This window comes from Pinus tabuliformis, chromosome 8 (assembly GCF_031772625.1).
Source record: "Pinus tabuliformis cultivar Carrire ecotype Pingquan chromosome 8, CPIR1, whole genome shotgun sequence".
NCBI lineage: Eukaryota > Viridiplantae > Streptophyta > Pinopsida > Pinales > Pinaceae > Pinus > Pinus tabuliformis.
Genome location: NC_142294.1, coordinates 264,601,366 through 264,623,335, shown reverse-complemented (window position 1 = coordinate 264,623,335; position 21,970 = coordinate 264,601,366). Strand labels below are relative to the sequence as shown.

Below are 21,970 nucleotides of genomic sequence, written 5' to 3'. Positions count from 1 at the left end.
TCACCCCAAATCGTTACATGTGCCTTGGAATCAAAGGCGGTTGCAACCCTCTAAAACGTTACGTGGACAACCTAAAGCAAATAATTAATATCACTCTGCAACAAATGCCTAAGATACAATACAAAATTCAAAAAGAAATCTTGATTCTTACCTGGAAAGAGGATTCAAACCACAGTGACAGAGCTCAAGTGAGACCAATGATGAGACAAAAAGAAAAAAAATTGTTGTGGCATGGGTTTCCAAACCCTTCTTTCAAACTCCCTTCTTCTCATCCAAGGGTTGATAATCTCCCAATCGTCTAACATATAATCTAAAGATGCAAAGTGATGACAGCTAGCGGAGAGGGTTGTCCTTCTCAGAGGGAATGCCTTACGACATAATAATCATCAAAAAACTTTATTTTAAGTTATTATTGTTACTCTTAATTATACATATAGGCATGTCTATTTTGGAATATATTATTTAGAATTTTAATTTGATTATCGTGTTAAATTTCCATAAGGAAATCAATATTTGCATTAATAAAATAATGTTACAAATAAATATGTGAAGTGTTGTCTCAAGATAGAGAAACTATCTTGAACACACAATTTGTTGGTTGAGAGAATATCTCAACCACACACAAATCTAGGAAACAAAATAGGAACAAACTCCTCTAGATAGAAAGAATCACAACTGACACAAATAGGAATTACATATTTGAACACACCTGCTTAATAAGTACATGTCTCAATATCAATCTTCAAATTCCAATTGTGGTCAAACATAAGAAAAGAATATGTTGATGTCCATATAAAGTAGAAACCATCCACTGGAATGCATGGGTGACAACCGCTGCAACCGCTAGTGTACTAGGATGCCCTTTGCATACATGGTTCTGTCAACCATTCTAACTACATAAATGTACCTGTACCTGCAAATCCCCCTCCAATGTCATCATCATCGGTTTTATCGGATTACCTGTAACCATGCTCCAGGTTTTATCGGATCACCCTCAACCATGCCACCAAGGGCTCTTAGCCACCATAGCTCAACTCATCCATGAAGGCTCTACTTAGCCATGAAAGCTCAACACAGCCACTAAGGCTCTCCAACCACTCTCGGCCAGAAATCTTCCACTAAGGCACTTGAGCCACTTTAGGCCACAAACTTTTCACTAGGGCACTCTAGCCACTCTGGGATACAAACCTGCCACTAGGGCACTCCAGCCACTAAGGCCCGCCAAAGACTGAACTCAACTAGGCCCAGGGTTTTCTTCGCTCACCCTCAACCATGCCAAGGGTTTTGGCGGTTGACCCTAAACCATGTTTATACGAATCCCTGTCCACTTCCCTCTTACACATGGTTTCTGTCTTACCACAAACTAACACAACACAGTGGTTTCCGACTGAGCACAAATCTACAATTACAAAGTGGTTTTAAGATTACCACGAACTTTATGGGGATACACATGCCTCATGAGGCTTACATTTCACACTCCATCTCATGGAGTTACCAGGTACATATTTTACAAGGACCACTACAAAACATCCTAGACTTGCTTACTAATAAATGTATGTGACACAATACACCATCATCATGAGTCTATTCCACAAACTCACACACAAACTAGATTGTCCATCATCTTTTAATCTTTGATGCAGCTCCAACCACTATCCTCTGATCCCATCTTCACTGTCATGTCTTCAGCATATCTCGTTGTTAATCATTCTTGCAAATAAATTTCTCTATTGTTGGAATGACCAATTCCAACAGAGACACAAATGTGTGACAATAGTTAGCCAAACTAAATGCCACTATATTATTTTAACCAATATTACATCACCGACACAACACTTTCTAGAAAAATAAAATTTAAACAATGGGAAAATAATTCTATTTTGCATGCCATTATGCCGGGGGAGCATTGGGATACATTAACTAATGAAATGTATAAATATGCTTATGTTCTTCTTTTGTCTTCCACATGCATAGTTAGGCATCAGCATGAACACAAAAGAAGAAATTACCATCTTCGTATTTTCTGTAAATTTCTCCGGCAGAATACCCCTAGCTATGGGAATAGGCTTGCAAATAGACAAAAGTGTATCAGATTCAACATCTCACAAGAATTTTAGTAGCCAACCATAGGTTCTCTGTCACATTTATCACCACCAAGAGAAACGTTTGTGCTTTCGAAACTACACACATCCAGGGGATCGCCTCTTTGGGTTTCGACATTCATGTGGTTGAGATCGAAATTCGATCTGAAACGAGAAATGAATCCCAAGATCCATTTTTTCGTTGTCCGATGCAAAACCAACAACACCGAGAAATAAATGTCGTGTTGAAAGGATTGATATCAGATTTCCTGCAGCATATCCAAAGTGCACATGAAGAGACACAAGAAGATTGAATATGATAAAATGTATCCAAAAGCCTTGGAATTATAGAAACCCTCAGCTCCAACGCGAAACAAACTGGAACAACACCTCCACCTCAGGTCTGCAGCTGACAATGGCTCTAAACAACGAGCCCCTCATGTGATGAGTCAACAAAAATACACAACACAAATAGCTATTCTTTGTTAATTGGACACTGCTGAATAATGACGTATCACAAATTTGACATCCCAATTTGTTTTTAGATTAGAACCACGGCTGAATTAAGCAACCAAGACGTGATCTGAGTCTGTAATATTTGCTGTCGACATCATGTCAAAGACGCTCCTGGACGCACGGGTAAGCCGACACTTGACACTGACTTGAAACTACTGAAAAACCCAATGCCGACTGACTTCGGCTGCCCCGAAAGGCTTCACAAACAGAGAAATTGACTAATTAGAGTTTGTGATCCTTTATGCCAATTGCACCAGCGTAGGCATCGCGAACATTGGAATTGGGGTCCTTCAGGCGACAGACAACATTTCCCACCATTCTTGACAGGTGGGGTGACAACTACTCACTGTGGGAATCAGCCATCATGGCAAATAGCTTTACGCATTATTTTCTCATGGTGCTCTTCTGCTACGAGTCAGTGTCATAGAGACACGACAAGAAGGGGAAAATCCATCTGAATTCAAACTCTGAGAAATGCTCTTGAGCTCTTCTAAAGAAATCATATATGTGTCTTGATCTGATAACCCTTTAACTGCTCTGATTACTCACTATTTGAGCGAGTATGTTGCTTGTTGGTGGCGCACCTACTTTGCAATGATGATGTTTCTGTCTAATCACGTCAACGCCATTTTTTCACTACATGGACTCAGTCTCCATTAGATTCAACGCTGATAGAATGATAGACAGACAAACAAACATTCATAAAACCATTTATTTCCCTCATATTGTCGCTACATGGACTCAGTCTCCATCAAATTCAACACTGATAGAATGATAGACAGACAAACAAACATTCATAAAATCATTTATTTTGCTCAGCCTAGGACGGGCCAGGCCCTCAGGGGCTCTGATACCATGTTAAATTTCCATAAGGAAAATCTATATTCCATTAATCAAATAATGTTACAAATAAATATATGAAATGTTGTCTCAAGATAGGAAAACTATCTTGGACACACAATCTGTTCGTTGAGAGAATATCTCATCCACACACAAAACTAGGAAACAAAATAGTAACAACCACCTCTAGATAGAAAGAATCACAACTCAGATAAGTAGGAATTACATATTCCAACATAGCGATAACTTTTAGGTGGATAGAACGGACTTAACGTCCATAGAATATTCTTAGTAGTATATACAAATGAAAGGCTTATATTTATTTCGAATGTAGTTATGTCTCTTTTTCCTTTTAATTAAATTTATTAATGAAAAAAACATATAAACAAGTTTCATATGAATAAATTGTGTTTCTTTTGGCATGTGGTATTGATAATCCATGATATTGGCCCATTGTATTGTAACAAAACTTATTTATAGATGAATCTCCATGATAAAGTTGGGTGAATATTTACAATTAAGAATCTTACTACATGCTTTTTCAAGACATATAAATATTTAAACTATTTATTAACATTTTTATTAATAATAATAATAATAATTTTAAATAAATATATAACTTGGTTATTTTTTATGATTTTTATAATTTTGGCAACTTCAGTTATATAATGAAGTGTTTTGATACTTACTAGATTGAGGTCATTTACCATCCACTTAATTTCTATAGTTGAGCTAGTTATAAAAAAATTAATATATAAATTAACATATATATATATGTAGCAATATTCTTAACTATGGGATTCACTCCCATTATACTACGGAGTACATAACTTTTATTAGAATTCTATATCTTAATACAAAGACTTATCAATATCACAATCTCAAAAGACTATAATTCATTTCATATGCCATATGATATTTTTGCAACTACTCAATTTAATTAAAAAAAATAGCATAACTACTTGGCAAATAAATATCAACCTCTAATTTGTGAATATATTTTAAAAATCTTATTCAAAAATCCACACTCTTAAAAAAAACCCTTCAGATGGCTGAAAACTCCAAGTGATGCACCGTTATAAAAAAAAATCAATGATTTCATTTTTAATGTTCTACCCAAAAGAAATATTAAAATTGTAGTCAAACCTCTCAAATCTCTTAATAAAATACTTTGTGCAACTGAAAGAAAAGCAAATATGATCATATGTTAGGTTCACAGTCTGTGAGATTGCTTGTTCTTGGGAAAGGTACTACATTGGTCAAATATGTAGACTACATTGGTCAAATATGTAGACCCTTCAAAACTCTTCTTAAAGAGAATGTTGATACAAACCACCACCGATTATCAAAGTATGTGATAACTGAGTAATATTTTAATTCCAAGCCAGCAAAAAACAATGGGAGGAACATATATTGTGCGTAAATTTATTCACAAATCAATTTATCATTTACATTAAAAACCAAATTATAAGTCACAGATATAGTAATCATAAAATTCAAAAAAAATTGAGACATTTATATCCCTATTTACTTAAACTAGCTATTAATTTTCATGTAACGAGCTACTTGTATTGTTCACTATTTAAAAGCTCCTTAGCACTTGTTTGAATGGAATGTTCACCCCAACAACTAACTTTTTTACACATTTTGCATAAAAAGTTTTCAACAAGAAAATCTTCATTCACTTATAAAAGAAAGTACTATTTATTTAATGTATGCCATGGTTTTCGATACCGATTACGCCCATGGTTTTCGATATTTATTTATTTAACGAGTTTTCGATGCATCTTTCATCCGATAATGATATTTGAGAAGAGTCGATTTCGCAATTTTAAATCCTTTTCAACACATAGTTTGGTAGGAATGCGTACCATTGCGTACCATTTTCAACTGTTTAAATGAAAATGAGTGTATCCAAATGGTGGAACTCCTTTATAATTTTATAAGCCGAACAAAATTCGAGATCTCCAGGATGGCCAGACAGCAGATAGGATCGTTGTTGATTGTATAATGCATTATACATGACGAAGATCATATCCACAGAGCGGCCGATCATGTCAAAGATGACCTAGCTTACTGTCGGCCCCTTTCCGAATAATTTATAATTTTGGTATCTGTATTTTCCGCCCTCAAACTCGTTTTGTTTTTTGCAGTTTTTCATACGGAACAACTTGGAAAACGATAAGAAATTAGGTATACCTGGCTTTGCTCGACTTGGACAGGTACACAGATTAGATACATAATTCTTTATTGTCCCACTGACAAAGTGATATCGATCAGCTAGGCTGGCGTATCTAATCGGATTCTTCAAAATTCTTTGTTTATTCTATTATGCTTTTTCACTATTCAATCTAGGAGACTAGAACCAGCATCTTTAAAGAGCTTCCTTTACGCAGAAACAGGCAATCGCCGAGTATGTCCTGACCACTGTACTGTAATTGTGAGATTGGTTTTCAGTGAGAGCGAAAAAATAAGCCTTGTGTGAAATTTTTGTCTGGCAAGTCTTTTATGCTACATTCCACAAGAGACTCTGCGCGATTTGGGCATTTTAGGATTAGTTAGGGAACAATGGTTTTAGAGGTTTCCACCGATACGCTACCTCCTAAATCGGCCATTAGTACTCATATGAGTGAAAGCACGGTACTCATTCTTCTTGCGTTGCTCTGCACTGTCATATCTCTCATGGGGTTGGCTTCAATCATTCCATGGGATAAGATTTGGAGGTCATGCCACGATCATATGGCCACCAGACGGGCTAATACTGGAATGAAGGATAAATCCATAGAAGCTCTTCCCTCCATCATCTATGGCAAATCAATGCCACAGCTTGCAACGGAGTGCGCTATTTGCTTGGCAGAATTCGTTGAAGGTGAAGGTGTGCGAGTGTTGCCGAGCTGCAACCATGGCTTCCACATGGAATGTGTCGACAAATGGCTTCGTTCTCACTCTTCCTGCCCTGTTTGTAGGCACTGTCTTCTTCCTGGCTGTATAAATGTGGCAGGCCGCATTCAGCCCGCCAAACACAACGTTCGTGAAGTTCCGATTCGTCAACCCGGAGAATCTCAGGAGACTAGCGAAATAATCGACTTAGAGTGTGGTGTTAAGCGATAGAAATGTCTTTTACACAGATGAATTATATGGAAGCGAATGGAGCATTAATGAAATTTTTTGGAGACGGCATTTTATCCCGAGTAAAGCTGCGATATGTTTCTTTCTGTGACTACACCTAACCTTCTGTATCAGTATGCTATGATCAGGAAGAATATCTTTGTACAGAGGGATGAATACATAAACACGATGAATTTGTTGATGTTTAGCTCTATCTCTAACTATCTTAAATTTATTTCAGACCATTTGCTTAAAACAACTCTCCAGATTAGCACGATCAAAATATTTTAACCTTTGGTTAAATAACTTACATGTATTCGGAGGAATTAAGAAAATCAGGTATGAATTAATACCGAAAGTTTAAATGGCATAGTAGATTGTAACGTCTCATTTGAGGGAAATCGTTGTTACATATAATCGGTTAGGATCCATGATTTGAACTGAGTGTTCCCTGGTCTCTCTTCAAAGAGGTGAATAATAGGCAAAATTTGTGAAGGCATGTTCACAAAGCTTAAATAACTCAATCATTAATTTGATATAACAAATGGCATGGTGTTAGTTTGAGAACGAATTAGTAATTTTGGGTAAAATGTAATTAGTCAGTTTTATACCGAATTGTTATGTAACGAAGGTCGATGATATAAAACTAGTGAATGCCCATGAAATGTAAGTGAGGAGAATCATTGTTGATTTAATAAATTCCAATCCCTTGCCCCGTGGATGTTTCCTTGACACATTGTCGAGGATTTACCACGTAAATCCTGTGTCTATTTGTGTGTTTGGTTTCCAGTTAGTTATGGTGTTTTCTTGGTCAATATATAACTGAATGTGTGTAATTCTTTCCTATTTTTCTTCTATTTCACCAACAAGTGGTATCAGAGCGTGTGTTTGGTGCTGCGTGAAGGTTTTTCTGTGAGGAGAGGCTGTTGAAGAGCCAGCGTCTGCATTGAGGAGGCTCTGTGTGAAGGACAAAGCCTGCGTATAGAGATAAAGGGGGCAATCTGAGTGGAAAATCGTGAGAGGACGCTGCCAAACTAGCGTGAGGCCACCTGCGTGAGTGTGCTGCTTGCGTGGAAGATTTGCCAGCTCTGTCGCGTATTGTCTCTGCGTGTTGGTTGGGTGAGAAGTGTGCAGCAGTTGCAGAAAATCCAAACCCTCTGCGCGGTGTCCCCTCTACGTGTTGGCTGCGTGAGAAGCATGGAGCAGTTGCTGCGTGTAGCCAGAGCTTGAAGATTGCCACTCTCTGCGTGTGAAGACCACAACAATCTGCTCCCTGCGTGGACCAGAGGTTGCAGCCAGAGGAACCTGTGTCTCTGCGTCCAGAACTGGCAGGCTGCGTGAGGAGGAATCGTGGAGCAGTTGCAACTGTGCGTGTAAAATCAAGCTCCTGGGTGGTGCGTGCGTTGAGGTGCCTACGTGCTGCCTGCTAGAACCAGGCAGAGTCTGCGTGAGGACCTGCGTATGAAGGGAGGTTCTGCTGCGTGAAAATGTGGGCTCTCTGCGTGAAGGAAAGCTCTTCAAGAATTCTTGCATGCCAGAGCCATTGAAGGCAGGCCGAGTCACCTGAAAAGGAACCTGTGTGGAGTGGAGAGGCGCGAGGTTCTGCAGGCTAAATCGAGTTGCTGTTGAATTCGGGTATTGGTCAAAGTTTCCAGAACTTTTTTATTTTTCAGCAGAAATCTTTTTTTTCAGCAAAGACAGCAGATTGGAATCAAATCAAGTTTTTTTATGGGGTGGGTTTTTATACAAATATTGGAGAAAAACAAAGAAAGGGTTTCTTTGTTTGTTTGTAAAAAAAAAAAAAAAAAAAAAAAACAAAGGGGTTTGCAAGAAAGGGTTTGTAAATAAAGAAAAATTATTATTTTGAAAAGAAAAATATAAACCCTAGTTCAAAGACAGATTATTTTTCTGAAAAGGAAAAACGCTAGTTTAAAGACTGAAGATTGAAATCCTAGAAAAATGGCCAAGATGTCAAATGCAAAATTTGAGGTGGAGAAATTCACTGGAAAGAGCAATTTTTCTCTTTGCAAACTGAAGGTTAGGGATCTGCTTGTGCAACAAGAGTTGCACAAGGCATTGGATGGGGCAACTAAGAAACCTGCAACCATGACTACTTGAGACTGGGAGGACTTGGATGCTCTAGCTCTCAGTACCATCCAGTTATGCCTAGCGGATGAAGTTCTCTTCAATATTGTTGAAGAGACTACAGCTTCAGGATTGTGGGAAAAACTTGAAAACCTCTATATGACAAAGTCATTAACCAACAGAATTTATCTGAAAAGACATTTATACAGTCTTCGAATGAAAGAAGGTTCAAACGTTGCAGAACATTTGAATGTTTTTAATACACTAATATGTCAATTAACAGATATGGAAGTTGAAATACATGAAGAAGATAAAGCCATAACCTTGCTGTGTTCTCTGCCTGAATCATGGGATCACTTCGTAACTTCAATCAGCTTGAAGACTACTGATTCTTTGAAGTTTGAATCAGTCGTGGGAGCTCTCTTGTCTGAAGAAGTACGAAGGAAATCCAGTACTGAAACAGCTGCATCAGAAGCCATGGTAGCTAGAGGACACTCAAAGGAAAGAGGAGAAAAACCAAGGGGGTCTTCCAGATCGAAATCGAAGGGAAAGAAGTGTAAGGCAAAATGTTGGAACTGCAATAAAATTGGACACTTGAAGAAAGACTGTTGGAAACGAAAGGAATCCAAAAACCAGAAGAAGGAAGCGAATCAGGTCGATTCAGGTATGATAGACGAAGTTTTATCTGCTAAAGAATTGTGTATGATAGATGAAACTTCACTTGAATGTAATGTCTCTCAGGGTTTAGATAGCTGGCTGTTAGACTCTGGTGCTTCGCATCACATGTTCCCACATAGAAATTGGTTTACTTCGTATAAAATTGTAAATGGTAGTTCTGTGTTAATGGGTAACAATGTGTCATGTCAGACTGTTGGGATGGGAGATATCAGGATTAAGATGTATGATAACACAGTTAGAACATTAACTAGTGTTAGACATGTACCTGATTTGAAGAAAAATTTGATTTCTTTGGGAGTGTTGGATTCAGATGGTTATAAGTTTACAGGTCAGGATGGCATCTTGAAAGTCTTTAAACGAGCCCTTATGGTTATGAAGGCAGAAAATGTCGGAAATATTTACAGGTTAAAAGGAAGTACTCAGGTCAGTGAAGCAGCGGTTGCATCAGAAAAGGAAGAAGCAGGTACTCGTCTGTGGCATCAGTGATTGGGTCATATGAGCGAGAAAGGTCTTCAGATACTGATGAAACGTAAATCTCTTCTCGATCTGAAATCCTTGAAGTTAGATTTCTGTAAGCATTGTGTGTATGGAAAACAGTGTAAACAGAGATTTAAAGTTGGAAATCATAATAGTAAAGATGTTTCAGACTATATTCATTCTGATCTGTGGGGACCATCCCCTGTTGTGTCATATGGAGGTGCACTGTATTTTTTAACGTTTATTGATGATTACTCTCGTAAAGTTTGGATCTATATGCTAAAAATGAAAGCTGATGTAATAAATTTCTTTAAACAATTTAAAGTAATGGTAGTGAAAAGAACAGGCAAATCTATTAAATGTTTAAGAACTGACAATGGTGGTGAGTTCACTTCAGTTGAATTTGAACAATACTGTAAGGATGAGGGAATTATTAGACACAAAACTGCTGTTTATACTCCTCAGCAAAATGGTGTTGCTAAGCGTATGAATCAGACTCTTATGGAAAGAGCCACAAGCATGATCAGCAATGCTAACTTGCAAAAGGAGTTGTGGGCAGAAGCAGTATCTACTGCTTGTTATTTAGTTAACAGATCACCTTCAGTAGCAATTGATTGTAAAATTCCTGAAGAAGTTTGGACAGATCAATCTTGTGACTATTCACATTTGAGGATATTTGGTTGTGATGCTTATTCTCTTATTCCGAAAAATCAGCATTCAAAATTAGATCCAAAGTCAAAATGTTATGTCTTTGTTGGGTATGACTATGCAGTGAAAGGATATAGGTTGTGGGATCCTACATTGCAAAAGATAGTCATTAGTAGAGATGTAACATTTGATGAATCCTCTATGTTAAAATCAAATGTTGAAAGAATTGAACAGGAACAGGTATAGCCGAATCAACAAGTTCAGTTGGAGGCTAGACCTTTCGGTGACAATCGAAAGGAAGGAGAGACTTCTGGAGAAAAATGTGTTGAAGACACAAAGGAAGCCGTTGAAGCTTATGAATCAGTGCAAGTTTCTGAACCAATGCAGCAACCAGTCACTCTAAGAAGGTCTACAAGGGAAAGGAAAACTCCCAAAAGGTATGAAGATTCTGCTTCATCTTTTGCTTTGATTACTGAAGATGGGGAACCTTCTTATTATCAGGAAGCAGTAGATGATACAGATAGCGAAAAATGGAAAGCGGCTATGGAAGAAGAAATGGACTCCTTAGCCAAGAACAATACCTGGGATCTTGTAGAGCTTCCTAAAGGGAGAAGTGTTGTTGGATGCAAATGGGTCTTCAAGCTGAAACAGAAAGTTGATGGAAGTATCGAAAGGTATAAGGTGAGACTCGTGGCAAAAGGGTATTCTTAGGTTGAAGGTATAGACTTTCATGAGATTTTTTCTCCAGTTGTAAAACTTGTTTCTATTCGTACTGTGTTGGCGCTAACTGCGTTGCTTAATCTTGAGTTAGAACAGTTAGATGTTAATACAGCTTTTCTACATGGTGATTTGAATGAAGAGATATATATGGAACAACCAGAAGGTTTTGTACGATGTCACAGCAGAAGATTAGTTTGCAAGCTTAGGAAATCATTGTATGGTCTGAGGCAGTCTCCCAGACAATGGTACAAGAAGTTTGATTCCTTCATGGTGAGCCAGAACTTTATAAGTGAGTATGATCATTGTGTATACTTCAAAAGTTTCCATGGCATATTCATTATCTTAGCTTTGTATGTTGACGATATGCTTATTGCAAGCAAAAGCATGGAAGAGATCAACAGGTTAAAGGCTCAACTCTCTAGGATGTTTGATATGAAGGATCTCGGAGCAGCAAAACATATCTTGGGCATGGAGATACACATAGACAGGAAAAATGGTAAGCTTTGGTTATCACAGCAGAAGTATGTGGAGAAAGCACTTGAAACGTTCTCTATGAACAATGTGAACCCTGTTAATGTTCCAATAGCTTCCCATTTTAAGCTTTCTTCAGTTTTGAGTCCTAGAGCTGATGAAGAAAAGCAGTATATGTCTCATGTACCATATGCAAATGCTGTAGGCAACTTAATGTATGCGATGGTATCTACAAGACCTAACATTTCACATGCAGTTGGAGTTGTGAGTAAGTTCATGGAAAATCCAGGTAAAGAACATTGGCAAGCAGTGAAATGGGTGCTTCGATATCTAAGAGGCACAAGTGACCATTACATCATCTTTAATGGTAGTGAAGGATCAGTCTGTGGATATGTAGATGATGACTATGCAGGTGATTTGAACAAAAGAAGATCTACTACAGGTTATGTCTTTACTCTTGTAGGTGGAGCAATTAGTTGGATGTCAAAGCTTCAAGAAACAGTTGCATTGTCCACTACCGAAGCTGAATATATAGCTGCTTCAGATGCCAGTAAAGAAGCAATCTGGTTAAAGGGTCTACTCGATGAAACTAGAAGAACGCAGGAGAAAGTGAATGTACTATGCGACAGTCAAAGTGCTATTCACTTGGCTACAAACCCTACCTATCACAATAGAACCAAGCACATTGATGTAAGGTATCATTTTCTGAGACATGTGATCGATGGCGGACAAGTAGCTCTTCAAAAGGTCCATACATGAGAGAATTGTGCAGACATGTTCACAAAGCCAGTTACAGTAGAGAAGCTGCGGTGGTGTTTAGCTTCTCTTGGCTTGCAGAAAAGATGATGAATGGGCATGGGCAAGGGATTAGGAAAATTGATGTCAAGGTGGAGTTTGTTAGTTTGACAATGAATTAGTAATTTTGGGTAAAGTGTAATTAGTCAGTTTTATACCGAATTGTCATTTATGTAATGGAGGTCGATGATATAAAACTAGTGAATGCCCATGAAATGTAAGTGAGGAGAATCATTGTTGATTTAATAAATTCCAATCCCTTGCCCCGTGGATGTTTCCTTGACACATTGTCAAGGTTTTACCACGTAAATCCTGTGTCTATTTGTGTGTTTGGTTTCCAGTTAGTTATGGTGTTTTCTTGGTCAATATATAACTGAATGTGCATAATTCTTTCCTATTTTTCTTCTATTTCACCAACACATGGGACGCAACCTATTCCTACAATGGAAAGGATTCCTCAACATCCTATGCAGATCAATAGAGGTCACGTTTGTGGAAGCTATGATGGTAAACTCAGTTTACCATAGAAATCTCTCGTATTATATCACGATAATGTACTGAATTGGATGGCTCAAGGGTTGTTAGTAGGAATATATTAATGCATGCCACATCAATTAACAGATATATATATATATATATATGAATTTAATAGAACTAACAACATGATTTTATAAATATAATCTTTATCCATGGCCTTGAAAGTGTTCATGGAGGCAAGGAAGAGATGCAACCATCAAAAGGAAAAAGCAATGAGATATGGTGATCATTTGGGTGTCAATCGAAGCTAAACTGGTCATGCAACCATGGAGAGTTACAATGTGAATCTCTATCCTTTAGAGATTGATCTCACCACTCCGGGCAAGAAATAATTGTGAATAATGAAACAAATTATAAAGATTAGTAAATAATGAAACCAACTGTATGTTGGAAAATTAATCTCAACCATCGAGTTAATTAGATGACAACAACCATACGTCTGGTACATCTTAACTGTAGGTTTTGGATTTTGTTTTCAGCCTAAAAGACAAAAGTTCTAAGGAGGAGTACAAGTTCCCTATTCCTCAACATGGGCATTCCGCGACACACATCAAGTATTTAATAGAAAATGGAAATTTAATGAAGGATTGGTAAATGTGTGCTCAAACATTTACTGTTCCCCCATTCCTCAACACGACCACTCCTTGACACACATCAAACATTTAAGAGAAAATAGAAATTTAAAGAAGGATTGGCAAATGTATGGTGAAACATTTACTTCATTTGGTATCTTGTATCTTAATGATTTGCTCTGTTATGTATTAGTGAGTCAAAGTTATATGTTTTAATATTAGCATAGTTGAGAGGGTAAGTATGAGAATTCTAAGAGGTTAAGAGGAGAAAATCGTGGAACATATATTTGGTGGAGAAAATCATGGAACATATATTGGTGGGCAGGTGAAAACAGGTTCTTACAGAGTTTTACAAAGAGTTACTCCTCAGCCCCTCATGTATTAATGAGTCAAAGTTATATGTTTTAATATACATGTGTAAAGGTCTTTAGCATAGTCGAGACAGTGTAAGTATGAGAAGTGTGAGAGGTCAAGAGGAGAAAATCATGGAGCATATATTGGTGGGTGGGTGAAAACAGGTTCTTACAGAGTTTTACAAAGAGTTACTCCTCAACCTATAGTAAAGCATAAATCACAGTGAGATATTTTATTTACTTGCTGGAGGAGTCGCAAGTTCTTACGGAGTTTTACAAAGAGTTACTCCTCAACAGTGAAGCATAAATCACAATGAGATATTTTATCTCATTTTATTTACTTGCTGAAGGAGTCGCATCCTCCATATAAATGTATTTCACATGTTAAGATATAATCCAATATTTTATTGTGTTGCTCCATTTTACTCTATCTTTCTTTGTGTTAATTTTCTATGTTTTCAAAGGCTCTGTCAAGTTGGGATTTGTTCGCTGCAATTGAGTATTTGATCTCCTCATTTGTTGAGGGAGACTCCTCGCCTTTGTCCATTGAAATTTCTTTCACCATAGAGATAATACAAAATAAACTATCTACACAAAGGAAAATGAACTAAAGTCTAATGGTTATGTTGACCTACACTATAGAGAAATGTGAAAGATTAAGGCAGAGGATGAAGACTTCAGTTGCGGATATTAAATCACACAATTGATTTCCACAACAAAACGAAGCTAAAAACTCATAAATTTAAAGCACAACAGAATAGAGTAAAAATGGAGCAACATAATAAAAATTTGGATTATAATTTTAATACATGAAATACATTCATATGGATACTATGGCTCTTTCACTAAGTGCGATTTACACTCCACGAGGGGTTGCGGAGTAACTCTTTGTAAAACGTTGTAACAAACTGTTCTTATGCGCCCACCACAAATTTCAGCATTTTCTCTCCAAAACTTCTCAGGCTTACCTCCCCTATGTAGAAAATGACTTCTACATACATGTATATTAAAAACATACATTTCAACACATTAATTCATGACAAAGTTAAAGTATTAAGACATTGTACAGGTGCTTCTACAAAATATAGATTTTCTAAACTTGCATATGTTGCATAGTACACATATCAGTTGTGAATAAATGTTTTACCATATGTATTTACCAAACCTCCATTAAATTCACATTCAATTATTAATTATCTGATGTGTAGTGGAATGGTCTGATGTGTTGCGGAATGGGGAATTTGTACTCCTGCTCAGAACTTCATTTAATCTATGTCCTTCAGTGTGCAAACAAAAATCCACAACATGTAAACAAAATCTACTTGGTTGATGTACACGTGTACAACATGTATGGTTGTTGTCGTTGTATTTAACACCGTCTTTGGGATTAATTTTCCATCACTCCCCCCTAATCACAACTACCACCATTTACTATTCCCAAACAGTTTCTCAGATAGACAAAATTTTCACGTTGCAATGACTTTGTGAAGATGTTTGTAAATTGTTCCTGTGACTTGCAGTTCTCCAACGAAATTTCAACATTGTTAATCAATTCTCTAATAAAATAAAATTTAGCATCAATGTGCCTGGTTCTCTTGTGAAATCAGAATTCTTTGATAGTGCAATTATGGAATTCTTGTCACAAAAAATAGTTGTTGTTCCCTCTTGTTCATCGCATAAATCCCTCAACATTCTTCTCATCCAAACTTCTTGACATGTTGCTGATATTGTGGTCACATATTCACCTTTTGTTGTTGACAATGACACTATTGGCTACTTATTTGAGGGCCATGAAATGGTTCCTGAACCTAAATGAGAAACATGTGATGACGTGCTCTTTCTATCATCAACACTTCCTATCCAATCATTGTTAGTGTAACCAACTACCCTAAAATAATTTGTAGCACTGTTCAAAATGTCATACTCCTTTATCCCATTGACATACCTAAAAATCCTTTTGGCCACTTGCAAATGCGTCTCCTTGGTTGTCACCATGAACCTTGACAACAAGCTTACTACATAAATTATATCAAGACTAGTTATTATCAAATACATCAAGTTCCCCACCATACTTTTGTATAATGTTGAATTGACATTGTTGATGCAATCTTCTTTGCTCAACTTCAACCCCATGACAGTTGAATTTGGTGTGGGGTTGTTGTTTCTCATATTAAACCTCTCCAAGATGTCTACTACATACTTTTCTTGTGAAATAAAAATATCATTTTTTGTTTGATTAACTTCTATGCCCAAAAAAGTACCTTAACAACCCCAAGTGAGTCATTTCAAACTCACTTTTCACGACTTCTTCGAAATCAACAATGAGGAAATCATCACTGCCTCTAAAAATTAAATCATCTACATATAATCCAGCAATAAGTAGCTTACCATCACTCTCTTTGATGTATAGAGTAGGCTCACCATCACATTTGTCAAAGCCATTGTCCAACAAGTAAGCATCTATCCTCTGATACCATGCACACAATGCTTGCTTCAACAGATAGAGAGCTTTCCTTCAACCTATACACCTTGTCTTCTTGGCCTTCTATTTCATAACCAGGTGGTTGTGCGACATATACTTCCTTTTTCATAACTTCATTCAAGAACATTGATTTTACGTCCATTTGATACGACTTCCATTTATGTTTCACAGAAATCAACAACATTGTATCCATTATCTCCATCCTCGTGATTGGCGCAAATGTCTCTGCATAATCTCTTTCATTTTTTTACTTGTATCCTTTGACAACTAGCCTTGCTTTATGCCTTTCAATATTTCCTTCAGCATTTCTCTTTGTCTTGTAGACCCACTTCACTGTAATGACTTATTTTCCTTGCGGAAGGTCCCCTGACTCCCATGTGTCATTCTTTCTATTACTCCTATTTCTTCATCCATTACCGCAGCCCATTTTTCATCTTTGACTACGTCTTCAAAATGCATTGGGTCATCTACATGATGAAACAATACAAATAAGGAATTCAGACCAGCACTACTATCATCTTCATTTTTCTCATAAATTTCACTTAAATATCTGAATTTTTTTCTTCTTATGCTTGCGCAAGATGGGCTTGACATGTCACCTGATGTTGTGCTTGAGGTAGATGACATTGCAGACCTTTGGGGTGTGCTAGGAGTAGTAGTTGCTTGATTGTGCAACATTGTTCTATTATTTGTTGATGGTGTTACTTGTTTATTGTTTTGTTGCACTTGAATAAGAGTAGAAAGAGTTACTATTGAGGAATTTCTTTTTGATATCAATTCCTATTTGTCTTCATGTGGTATACATGTTTTCACATTGATTTTCTTCTCTATCTTCCATCCAATGCTTCCTCTTCTATGAACTGCACATCTCTGCTAATTATGACCTTCTTGGTTGATGGATTGTAGAGCATGTATGCATTGGATTCATCAATATATCCAGCAAATATACATTTCACTCCCTTCTTATCCAACTTCTTCCTTAACTCATTTGGGACATGTGTATACGACACACATCCAAACACTCTCATGTGAGTGACACTATGCTTTCTTCCACTCCATGACTCCTCACAAACCATATTCTTGACACTTTTGGTTGGACACCTATTAATGATATATGTTGTGCAAGTGACAGCTTCACCCCAATAGTCATTTGGAAAATGCTTTTCCTTAAACATACTCCTTGCCATTTACATAGCCCTCCTATTTTTCATTTCCACGACACCATTTTGTTCAGGTGTATACCTTGTTGTCAATTGCTTGTGAATTCTACGCTCCTTGAAAAATCGAAGGAAGTCATTTAAGATGTACTCACCACCTATGTCAGTCCTCAAAACTTTGACGTAGTGTCCACTTTACTTCTCAACAAGATATTTGTATTGACGAAAGCATTCAAACACTTCACTTTTATGTTTTAGGAAGTAGGCCCATGTATTCCTTATGTAGTCATCTATGAATGTCAAGAAATAGTAGTTTCCACCAATTGATGATGTCTACATTGTTCCACATAAGTCTGAATGGACATTCTCCAAAGGTGCATTTTCCCTTATTGACTTTCCTGTTGGAAATGTCTTTCTATGCTATCTACCAAAGATGCATCCTTCCAATAGGTTTTCTGGTTTTTCTATGAGTGGAAATCCCTTAACCATGCCTTTCCTATGCAACAAATTCAATCCAACAAAATTATGGTGACCAAATCTCAAATTCCATAACCAGCTTTCATCTTTGACCTCTACTTGAAAGTTTACTTGCATGACAGCTGCAACTTTACTTTCATCCTCTTGTGAATTCATTGACAGTTGTGGTTGTACACCTTCTTCCTTGAAATTATTTTATCTTTAGGGGAAAAATTCTATTGCTTCTCATATGAAATTTGGCAATTAGTTGTCTGCTTGGAGACTTATCCAAAATTGTGCATTCATCGTTTTTGAAAAATACATTATAGCCCTTTTGCATGAGTCGTCCAATGCTTATGAGGTTATGCTTCAAACCAGGGACAAAATAGACATCTGAAATGTAATTCTTCTCCCCCTTCTTTGTTATAATATTGACTTTTCCTTTTCTCATGACAAAGAATTTTCTATTAGTCCCTAATGTCGCTTCAGATTTCACCCTTTCATCTAAATGGGAAAACATTTCTATGTTCCATGTCATGTGGTTGCTGCACCATGAATATAGAAACCATACATCCCTTTGTTTTTCTTATGCTACATTACAAGATAAAAACATGCTATCTTGGTTCTTACTTTCTTTTGTGAAATTTTCACTTGGTTTGTTACTTATGTCATGTTCCTTCTTTCTACATTCATTTGAATAATGACCATCCTTCTTACAATAATTACATTGAACTTGTGATTTATCATACCTCTAACCTTGTGCTTTATTTCGTCTTGGGTCTTGACTTGGATTTTGGTTGCTTCTCCTTCCACTTGAGATTGAAGGTGTTAGGGTGGTTATTGGTGGTCACATACCTATTCCACCTAGACCCCCCAATCATTTTCATCTGTTTCCTTGTTCATTTCAGCATTTACTATTTTTATCATTTTTTCGGGTCCTTAAGTTCTGGAGCAATCTTGGCTACCTAAACAACATTTTGTTCGGGTCCACGACCTATAGTGAAACCTGTAGTACTGAGAGTGACCTTTCCAGCAAGGTATCGTACATGCCAAACAGAGATGATATGACCAAGTTATAACCCGAGGAAGTTGGTTACCCAATTAACCCCAACAGGGCCCACAAACTCTTGGTGTTACATCTCTTGGGGTTACGATATTGGTTGTTTAGGGTCTTCTCATGTTTTAAAATAATAAATAGGCCCTTGAGCCTCATTGTAACATAGTTCAGAGGCATGTAGTCATCACATCTCCTCTTAGAGATAAGCTACCATTGCCTGAGCTATCTTATTTTCATTTTGTTTGTAAGCATAGTTCAATATTTTTCTATTAATGAAATGAAGTGTTTTTATGTTGCATCTTTGTGTTTATGATTAAATCTGTAAGTTGTTGCATTCTTATTTAAGTTCATATCAATGGTGTCATAGCGATCTACTCTTTCTCTATTTTTCTTTGCATATCCCCAATGAGGTCAAGGTATAAGGAGTGAGGGCTTGATCTGGTTGAACCATTGCAAGATCAACCTCGCAAAACCTGGTGACCACCCATGGTAGAAGAAAATAAAGATTAGGGGGTAGGAGATCCTTTCAAAATGTTTCTTGAGGAAGCCCTAGAGTGACAGAGGGATGTGATGATAGATAACTTTGTTCAGATCCTTCGACGGCTACCCACACGCAACGCATATTCATCCAGCAGCCACTCTAGAGGCACCACTCCTTTTAAGGTACAATTTAACTTCAATATTCCCATATTAGAAGGCTTGATAGATGCATATGTTGTAGATAAATGGTTAAATCTATTGGAAGGATATTTTTCAATTCATGACTTTTCCAATAGGGAAAATATTACTTTTTCACTTCTCAAAGCCATCCCACATGTTAAGGACTTGTGGGAAACCTATTGTGAACAAAAGGATGAGGGTGAACCTTCGTTGTTATTAGTTACACCCATTTGGAATTATTTCTGAGACACCATCAAGGAAAAATATTACCTTGTCAGAAGCTATGAGAAAAAATACATAAAGTGGAACATGCTACGACAGGGAAGGGACCAAGATGTGCCAAATTTCACAAATATTCTCCATACCCTTCGGACGAAGTTGGGTATCAAGGATACTAGACAGAATTTCATACTCAAGTACCACAACTTGGTATACACAAATACATCTAGGATGAGATGGAGTTCCTGGACATTTCCTCGCTCAACACAGTGTATCAGTACACTGTCAAGATTGAGCACAAGTTTAAAGAGAAGAAGCAAGACTTTGGATCTGCAAATCCAAAGCAAGGAAAAGGCGCCCCCAAACCATAGAACAAAGGACCAAGCCATGGCGGGGATACTTAGTATTTCCCACCGAAGCCACAAGAAAATAACAACACCACAAACACGAATATGGACACAGGAAAATGTTGTGAGATCCATAAGAGCTCCACTCGCAATACAAGTTATTTTCGGGCCAAGCAGTCACTAGTGTCCAAGATGCAGGCTTCTGAATCATTTCTGACTCTAAATTACAACCTGATAAGGGAACTGACAAAGGGAAGAATATCATTGACGCAGAGATCAGTGCCACCGTGACCACCACCAAGATATAGAAGATTGATGCTGAAGATCCACTAAGAGGGGGAACACCTCTTCCAGCCATAGATGTGCATGAAGGGTTCTCCACTGCAGTTCAATATCGAAAGTAAGAGCCAAAAGAACCTCATTTCAGTAGAGTTCGTAAAGTGGCTAGGCTTAAAGAGTAAATCACATCCACAGTCATACACCATTGGGTTGCTTCACCAAGGACGAGATCTTCGCGTCATGCAACAGTGTCATATTCCCTACAACATCAAGCCCTTCATGGATGAGATACTGCGTTGTGTTGTTCCTCTTGATGTTTTTGATGTATTGTTAGGACAACCATACTTATGGAAGAAACATGTTGTATATGATTCTAGAACTCGCTATGTGGTTATTACCTTGGCTAATAAGTTGTACAGGATACCGGAGGTAACCTTGCCTACTACCATCTCTTTGATAGCTGCAAAGAAATGTAGTAATATCATTTCCTAAACCAGGAATTCTTTTTCCTTATGATTCGCCCCTAGGGAAAGAAGAAGGTTGTAGCTATGGCTTCCAGGCAGGGCTCTTCTTCACAACAACAATAGATGAACAAGGTCATGGAGGAGTATAGGGATATTTTCACCTCACCCAGAGGTGTACCTCTCCACTATCAGGTCAAGCACTCCATCGACCTTATTTTGGAGAACAATGAGATCAAGAGACAGATTCAGAAACTATTGCGGAAAGGGCACATTAGGCTAAGCTCATCACCTTATGGTAGCCCGATTATATTCGTATAGAAGAAGGATGCGACCTGGAGGCTCTGTATTGACTATCGAGCACTAAACAAGATCATTGTCTAGAATAGGTACCCAATCCCACAGATTGATGACCTTCTAGACCAGCTCAAAGTGGCCAAATATTTCATCAAGATCGACTTGAGTTCAGGCTATCTCTAGTTTTCTATCGAACCCTCTGATATGTGGAAGATTGCCTTCAAATCCAAGTGGGGCCTTTTCAAATGGTTGGTCATGCCATTCAGATTGACAAACACTCCTGTAACCATCATGAGACTAATGGATGACATCTTGCGATCCTTGACCAATGCATTTCTGGTGGTGTATTTTGATGACATCTTGATATTCAACAAAAATTGGGAAGAGGACCTCCACCATATTCGGTAGGTCCTTCAAACCCTACGACAAAACAAGCTTTGTGCTAACTTGGAGAAATGCACCTTTGGCCTAACCCAAGTTCAATATCTAGGGTACACCATTGATGAGAAGGGTCTACATCTAGATCCATGCAAGATACAAGTCATTCAAGAATAACTAGCCCCAACCACTCTAACAGAGCTTCACTACTTTTTTGGTCTTACCAATTTCTACCATAGGTTCGTGTTGGCATTCTCTTATATCACTTGGACTTTAAGTCAAGTCACCAAGCGAGG

General features: G+C 37.5%; 1 pseudogene; it reads left to right on the top strand.

Moving 5' to 3' along the window:
• The first annotated feature begins 5,824 nt into the window (after positions 1 to 5,824).
• LOC149235170 (RING-H2 finger protein ATL78 pseudogene) lies at positions 5,825 to 6,753 on the top strand (annotated as a pseudogene).
• Positions 6,754 to 21,970: the final 15,217 nt, after the last annotated feature.